The 8,215-nt window shown below is 38.6% G+C and overlaps 1 long non-coding RNA gene across 1 annotated transcript in view; it reads left to right on the forward strand.

Moving 5' to 3' along the window:
* Positions 1–3,722: 3,722 nt before the first annotated feature.
* Positions 3,723–8,215, forward strand: part of LOC103894347 — a 13,675-nt gene continuing 9,182 nt past the window's right edge. The window contains exon 1 of the long non-coding RNA XR_657302.2: positions 3,723–3,855. This is a non-coding gene — a long non-coding RNA (uncharacterized LOC103894347). The remainder of the gene's footprint in view (positions 3,856–8,215) is intronic.

The raw sequence follows: 8,215 nt of genomic DNA on the forward strand, positions 1-8,215 counted from the left end.
TGCAGAAAGTACATTGATGCCAGCAACTGCCACATTAAAAGCTGTAAGTTTTTATTTTGTATACTTTTTTTAATGGGGACATGATCACCAACTTCAGGATCACAACATTCAAAAACCCTTATAATTCTAATTTATGCTATAGTCCTCCTGAAATTATGAGGAGCTCTTCTTATGCAAGAAGTGCAGTAATAGCCCTCTTGTGGGAAGTTACCCAATTAAAACGTAGTAGCTCGTGGAGCGCAGTGTATGCCATTTAATATAACTTTATAATTTTTTTTCATTTTACTTTTTGGCTTTGCTGCTGCAGACAATCTGTGCCAAGGCTGGTATGCTTTATTCCCTTTTATAGAAGAATGTATTTCTAAAGTTGTGCAGGGATCCCAAAGTACACGTCAGAGGCTGTAGAGATAGGCTGTCAAAATCTCTATGGAATGACAGCATTGTAACCTACTTAGAAGAAAATACTGGTGCATCTTTTATTTGCATACATGTTTTTTTACAGAAGACGACTGTTGAAAATGTTAATGCTTACCTTCCTAGTATTTGTTGAAAATGGACTTTAAATGTGTATGATTGTAAAATTTCCCTATTGTTACAAGTTGCATCTAAATGATTCATAGATGAGTTTGGAGAAAACCACAGATGTTGTCGCTCATTTCCTTGATTTCATGAAGTCTATCTTTGCTGGGGCAATCCAGAAAATATTAATATTAATTAAAATTGCACAAGCACTTATTGATGTCAAAATAAATTGGAATACCATGTGAAAATCTTCGTAGTGTGACCTGCTGGATCTGCTTAAATAATATTGGAGTGCATTCAGGGCATGTCAAGATGCCTTTTGCTTACCAAATCTGCTGTTTAGTCTACAGAATTTGAAAAACAGCATATAGCTAATTAACTAAATGGATCTGTGAAGGGCGCTTTGTGGGTATCATCTTGTACAGATCAAGTGTCAAGACACGCAGGAAAAAAAGGGAAGATTCTGCCAAAGAAGTGGGCTATTTCTCCTCTTTCAAACCAGTGTGAAATAAGGCTGAATCTGTCATCATTCAATCTGATCACCTGTAAAATAAGATTAAGGCAGATTCAAATTACATTTAGTTTCACAGATGTCACTCAACTGCTTTTTTCTCTTGTCTCTGTATTCTCTTTTATGCAGTAAGCTCTGGGGGTGTGGACTCTCTTTCATAATTGTACATTAATTAGTTGTATGCTTCTCTTTAGGCATGGCAACATAAAAAGTTAAATAATAAGCACGTGCTTATCATTAAGTATGTGAGTAATGGCATCCCTGTGTAGCAGAGCACTTAGGCATTCCAGTTGTATTTAAGCAGCTTGTCGCACAGGGATGGAATTACTCACTTGTTTATAATTCAGTATATGTTTAAGGGCTTTGCTGAATCCAAGGGGAAAATGTCCTGATCTCACAAATACTAATCTTTGTGACTACTTTTACTAATGGTAGTTTTGTGGTTTAATTCAGTTCTGTGGAGCTGTTCTTTTGGGAAAGCTACTCAGTGGATTTTGTAGGCTTGGGCCCCAGTTCTGCTAAGTATTTACATTGCCCTATCTATTTATTATCATTAGATACAGGCTTCTGTTGTATTTTTGCTAAAAATCCTGTTTTATACAGTACTGGGTTTTGATACACATTTCGAGTGACGTTTCATGTTTTTCATTTAATTACAGTCAGAAATTTGCAAGGAACTTTTAGTGAGGATGATTTAACTGAGAATCAGAGGAAGGAAAGCAAAATTTTCAAGTGTGTGAGTGTAATGTTATCATGTCACCTTGAACTACTCTTTTGCTATGTATGAAACCTATGGAAGCAGTAGTCAGAAGGAATGATGAAGTCTTACTCATTGGTCAATGTTAGTTTTCCTGTTTTAGAAGCGTTAGCGTTTCTGTTTGAGCTTCTTAGTTCCGTTTTGATCTTTCTTTCAATCTAGGCTGCAGGCGATCCATTAAGAGACTAGCAGTGTCCTCAAGTTACCAGGTGATCCATTAAAAGACTAGCAGTGTCCTCAAGTTACGCATCAGTGCAACTAAACAAAGTGAGATACTGCTTCCAGTAGTAGTTGAATATACAGTTTTGCTTTGACAGAGTTTCAGGACAGCTTTACCGTGATGCTGGGCCACCGTTCCAGCCCCAGATGTGAGCTGTGAAGCATCTTAGTAGGATAATTGCAGCTGGTTAAATGTCTGTGCTCTTGACCTTGTCATTGTCAGTGCTTTGTAATCCAGCTGTGTCTGAGGAAAATGCAAGCGTACCCAAATACTGCCAAAAGTCAAAAACAACTAAAAATTATTTGTGGTCTTCTTCATGCCACAGCTTCTTTGACTCATTCAAAATGTTCCAGCATCCTTAGGAGCTCCAGTCACCTTCAGAATGCGTGAATGGGTCAGGCATGAAAGTCTGGTGTTTTAATCTGTTTTCTTGAGGCTGCAGTTTTCTCTTACTAGATGACATTCTTTTCTTTGGTGTCTGCTGCTGTTTCTTTCACCACCATGTGTATGATGGCATCAATGTCATGATCAGAGCTTGTCAAGGCTTGCTGCGTCTACATCATCAGTAAAATGCATCAGTCCTCTTCATGTACTATGCTACCAATGGTTAAAACCCCTCATCTAGTGTTCTGTAAGAGCCATTTCTCCTTATTGCTGAGGAAGTTCTGCCATGGCTTACTTTTTTCCCAGTAAATCTAGATTGCAAATATTTATTCCAGCCCCTAGAGGCAGAAAGCACAGAGTCAGCTCTAAACTTTTTCCTGGGACAACTTAGTAATGATTTCCTGACATCAATGTTCTTGTTGCGTAGGAAAGCTCAGGCAGTTGGTGCAGCAGAAGTGCTGAAAAATCCAGACACACAGAAAATATGATTTTTTTTTTCCTAAAGAGCTTGGGATATTTGAGATTCTTTTTGTTGCTATTTCTGAGATTTTGGGGAATAATCAAGGAATGAATTCAAGGTTTACTATACAACCCACTGGGCTAGAAACTTAATTTTTGTTTGAAATAATTACACAATCACCCAATTCTAGGAAATGGTGCTTTAAGGAAGACACCAAATTGTGCAAGATTTGTGGTAAAATCATATGAATTGATAACTTGGTGACATAATTTTTTACAGAGAGAACACTTTGTAGGATATAATCAAATAGCAATGTGGGCAGACAACCAATGTGTATTCTAACAGTTACATATTTAGTGTTGTTCCAAGCACTTAACTAGACTGTGCCCTTACTCAGACAGTGGTTCATAAGTAGCATGACCCCAATTCAGTCATTGCAGACCAAGTAAGTCAAAGAAACCCCCTTAGATACAGAATTTCTCTGTTTGTTCACAACAGTTAATTTGCTACTGGGTGACATTTGCTACTCGCTTCTGCTGATGCTGTACCTAGCTGTTTTTGTCCACCTCCAAGCTCCTTTGCGCTGGATGGGTGAGGTGTGGTGGAAGGCAAGATAAGCACTCAGTCCCTGTTAGAACAGTTCACTCAGGCAGAAAATAAAGATGTTTAGCTTGCAATATTCACCATGCTTGGGCTCGTCCTGTAAGGACCCACTTAGCTATTGACAGATATCTTCTGTAAATACACTTACTACCCTAATATAGAATAGAGGGGGAAAGACCACACGTTTTGAATGTGAGTCTTTGAAATCTTTTACTTAGTTCTTGAAAGATACTGAGGTGATTTATGCTTTTCCAATACAGAACTGGAATGCCAGGGGCGACAGCAGTGTGAATTTTCTTCTGCTTCTTCAACCTCTCCCTCAACGAAGGACTTGAAGAGTGAGGATATCTCAGTTTTATATCCTCCTGCAAAATGAGACTGCTGGCAAGGATCCCTAGGTACAGTACATTACTTATATTAATATGCAGTTTTGTCAGCCTAAATTACTATTTTACAAATGATGACTACCTAGATTAGATACAAGGAGCTGATCAGGCGCAGCAGCACAGAGCCTAGCACAGTCATTTGCTCTACCTTTCATATTCTCCATGGCAAATGGAGTGGCATCCTTTTATTTCGCAATATTCTGAGAGCTTTTTAAGACCAGCCCCCCTTTCTGAAATCTGTTCTTCTCAATACATGTTTTTCCCATACAGCTGTGGCAGAAGGATTTCCTCTGTTGAGTAAAGAAGGGTTTGTTCTTTTATAAGAAAGAACCTTGTAAGTATAAAGCCAAAAAAGGTTTTAGGATAAATCAAGCCAAGTACTGGAGTAGCCAGATTATCTTCCTGTCTTCCTATTTTTTTTTCCCAAAAAGGGAAGGAGGAAACAAAGAAAAGGAACAAAATATATTTAAATTTAATGCCTAAAATGGATTTGAAGGAACTGTAAATATTTCACACTGATGGGAAGAAATCCTGGTTCTCCTCAAGTCAATGAGCATTTTGTCACTGACTAACAGGGTCAGCACTTCACCCTACATTCTGGATTGATGTTTCACATGAATAAATGTAGGCCAATGATTTAGGTATCAGAAATAATCTTTTTGTTTCAAAACTAGTTGTTTGCTTCATTCTTATTTTCTTGCTTTCCTGTATTTACACAGGCTCTGTACATACTGTACTGTATTTCTAAAAGCTATCATTTTCTTTGGAAAAGAATATTGTTTGCTCTCCTGAATAATTCATCTTGGAGTTCTCTTTTAATCCCCCATCAAATGTGCCATTCTCGTATCTTCATAAAGGAAAAGAAAGGAAAACAACACTCTAAGGCCAATTTATGAATTAGACCATGAACATTAAAAATATATAAAGTGTTGGTATAAATAAGAACTTCAGTTTAGATTCTGGTTCAGTTATATCAGTACCTCTGAAGCAACACTATTGGTTGTATGCAGATTTCCACTAATGTAACTGACTTATGACAGAGGATGAAAAAAGGAGCATAAGAGAGAAATATGATGAAGATTTGATATTTAGCCTTGAGCTAATATGGCTGACAATATATGTAGGATTTGAAGGACAGAAATGCTTAGAGTACAATATAAATTCAACAGTAAATACAATGCAATTTATAATATTTGTGAAACAACCAACTAATAGTTGATAAAAGAGCTTTTTATCCAAATTCCTGTGTATTCTATTAGGTTAAAATATAAATATTTTAGATGGAAAGGAAAGAACCCAGAAGCACCTTCATAGATGTCGTGGTTTAACCTCAGTCAGTCGGCAACTAAGCGCCATACAGCTGCTTGCTCACTCCCCTCCCCCCCCAGTGGGATAGGGGAGAGAATTGGAAAAGTGGAAGTGAGAAAAACTCGTGGGTTGAGATAAAAACAGTTTAATAATTGAAATAAAATAATAATAACAATAACAATAATAATGTAATAATGATAATAATAATATACAAAGCAAGTGATGCACAATGCAATTGCTCACCACTCCTGGCTGTGCCCCCTCCCAGCTTCTTGTGCACCTCCAGCCTTCTCAGTCAGTAGAGCATGGGAAGCGCTGAAAAGTTTGACTAGTGTAAGCACGACTTAGCAACAACTAAAACATTGGTGTGTTATCAACATTATTTTCATCCTAAATCCAAAACCCAGCACTGTACCAGCTACTAGGAAGGAAATTAACTCTATCCCTGCCAAAACCAGGACAATAGAGAATCTGTGGCCCACAAGCACTTGTGAGGTCTTCCATTAGATTACTGTTATAAATTTGATGTACATGTCAGATTAGCAAGAGACCTTTCAGCATCCCAGTGAGGTTCAGCTCCATCTTGTCCCTCTGATCGATAGGAGGTCATCTGCCTCTACAGCCCAGCTGCTGAGTGGGGATATTTCCAGATCTTTGTTGTAAGCAGCTCCAACTCATTTTCCCAGTAGAAGATAGAATCAGGCATTGCAGCTCCTATAAAGTGTTGTTTCAAAGCTGTGTATCTTGTGGTGTTTAGAAAACATTAAATGGTAATAACCCTAATAGTTGTGTATCGCCATGAAGAATGTATTTACAAAGTCAAACCAGTATTAAAGGCACACATCTGTGCCACAGCATAGATGAGCTGACCAATCCTGAAATGTAAGCGTCTTGCAGCCACCAGCTTCATTCAGCCTGTAATAATCAGCCAAACCTGTTTTGCTTACCTTTTGGTTGCCTCGGCATGGTTGAGTGGTTTGTCTGTGGCTTCTGTGATCTCCTGTGTACGTACCGTAATGATAAGCAGTTAGGGGTTACATCGGGGGACCTCAGAGGTTGCATTTCATCAGCAGCGAGGAATGAATTGTTGAGAGTTCTTTTGTATAGCACTTAATAAAAGGAAAATAAAATGTGTTAGAGGAACAATGGAGTGAAATCTTTTGGGGAAACAGAAGAGAAGAGCGTCCCCACATTAGCATTCTTGGAACCATAGGCTGATCTACATCATCAGTTGTGGTGAGCAACACATATAATCCCCTCTTCCCGAATCATCCATCAGTATTTATAAGGGTTCACAAGTGTTAATGTGATAATGTTTAAGAAGTTGAAATGTTCCTGAAGTGTAGCCCTCCCAGGAATCCTCATGGTATTCATAGCACATCTTCCTTAACCCCTTTTTGTTTAGTGTTACTGAACAAATTTGGTAGAGAACCTGATGTGCTCCACATATGGGAGTTGTTCGAGGTTGATTTGTTCATTGGTTGTCCTGATTTTTGTGTGATACAGGTCCCCAGCCAAAAGTTTGTATGTCTTGTATGGTCATTTACTGTTCAATTAATAAAAGCAGAACAGAAGGGACTATTATTTGTTTGCTTTTACTAGTTATTTTGACATTTGTTACTACCTTCGTCCACTCTCCTGTTGTCGTTTTGGATGTCAGTTCTAGGCCATTAATCACAACCTTTTTAATGTCTTCATTTTCTGAAATGCAAATATTCATATTCAGGAGTACAACCAAAACCTAGATTCAAAGTTACCATGTCACGTTTCTGACTGTTGGCTGGATGCCAACAAATAACAAGCATTAGAACAATTAGTTTCATGTATGAGTAAAAATACACATACATATTCATGTTTCCTAATACTGACCAGGAAGAGGATGACTGAGCAAAGGCTCAGATCCTCAGAGGTGTTTAGGTCTCTTACAACAATACATTTCAGTACAGACACTAAATAGAAGATGCGCAGTGCCAGTATGCATCTATATGTGTCCTGGGGCTGTTTTTAGCAATTGCAAGTTCATACAGGAGCCTTTCTGAGCAAAACACCTGCTGATTTGAGTCCAGTTCTGTTTGAGGGAGAGGCTTAGGTTTAAAGGTCTGTTTGCTCCAGGATGATTGAAGTCAACACAAGTTTAGCCATTGATTTGAAAGAGCAGGTGGCAGTCCTTAGGGGTCCACTCCTGTTCCAGCTGAAGTCAACTGAGATGTTACCTTTATTTAATAGGAGATAGCTGTAATTCAGCAAATAATTAGCAAAAATGTCAGTAAAAATGTCCTTAAACCTTTGTGCAGCTGAATCAGCTCACCTTTGAAGAAAGCTTGTCTCCTTCAGATGTTGGGGCTATTGACGGGAACAGCAGTAGCAGCTGCTGGGGAGGGGGTGTGTGTGTGTGTGTGCGCGCGCGTGCGTGCGTGCGTGTGTGTGCGCGTGTGTGTGTGTCTTGCGCAGCAACCTCAGTGACATGTGCATGTGCATGCATGCGTGCGTGCGTGCGTGTGTGTGCGCGCGCGCGTGTGTGTCTTGCGCAGCAACCTCAGTGACTGTGGATTTCATCTCCCACACTCCACCTGCACAGGGCATGATTACTCAGTGTCTGTACAGCAGCGGTAGATTCTGCCTGGTGTTAACACTTGGTTGAAAAGCAATCACAGTCTTTCTTTTCCTTTTTAAAGTCTTTGGATGCTAGGAATGCACTTCCAGCCCCCCTTCATGAACTTCAGAATAGCTGGAAAGGCGTGATTGTGTGCAGAAGGATAAGTACAAATGAATCAGTATTGTATTAGGACTGGTTTGTCATGTTATATATATACACATAGGAGTGATCTAGTTTGTATAAGGAATTCCAGTACTACTAGTCGTAATAGTTTCTTCTCTGTTGTCGTTATACACATTGAACGGGAGAGTGTGCCATTAAAATACCTGATCAAGAACATAGAAATATCCCTTTTTCTCTCTTAGTATTTTTCTTTGCTAATACATTTTTATTTTGTAACTTTATTTAAAGAAAATAATCAGATTAGCTTTTCTTTAATTTTATTTATATGTTATATATAATAGATAT

Source organism: Aptenodytes forsteri, unplaced genomic scaffold (assembly GCF_000699145.1).
Source record: "Aptenodytes forsteri isolate BGI_AS27 unplaced genomic scaffold, ASM69914v1 Scaffold63, whole genome shotgun sequence".
In the NCBI taxonomy this organism is placed as follows: domain Eukaryota; kingdom Metazoa; phylum Chordata; class Aves; order Sphenisciformes; family Spheniscidae; genus Aptenodytes; species Aptenodytes forsteri.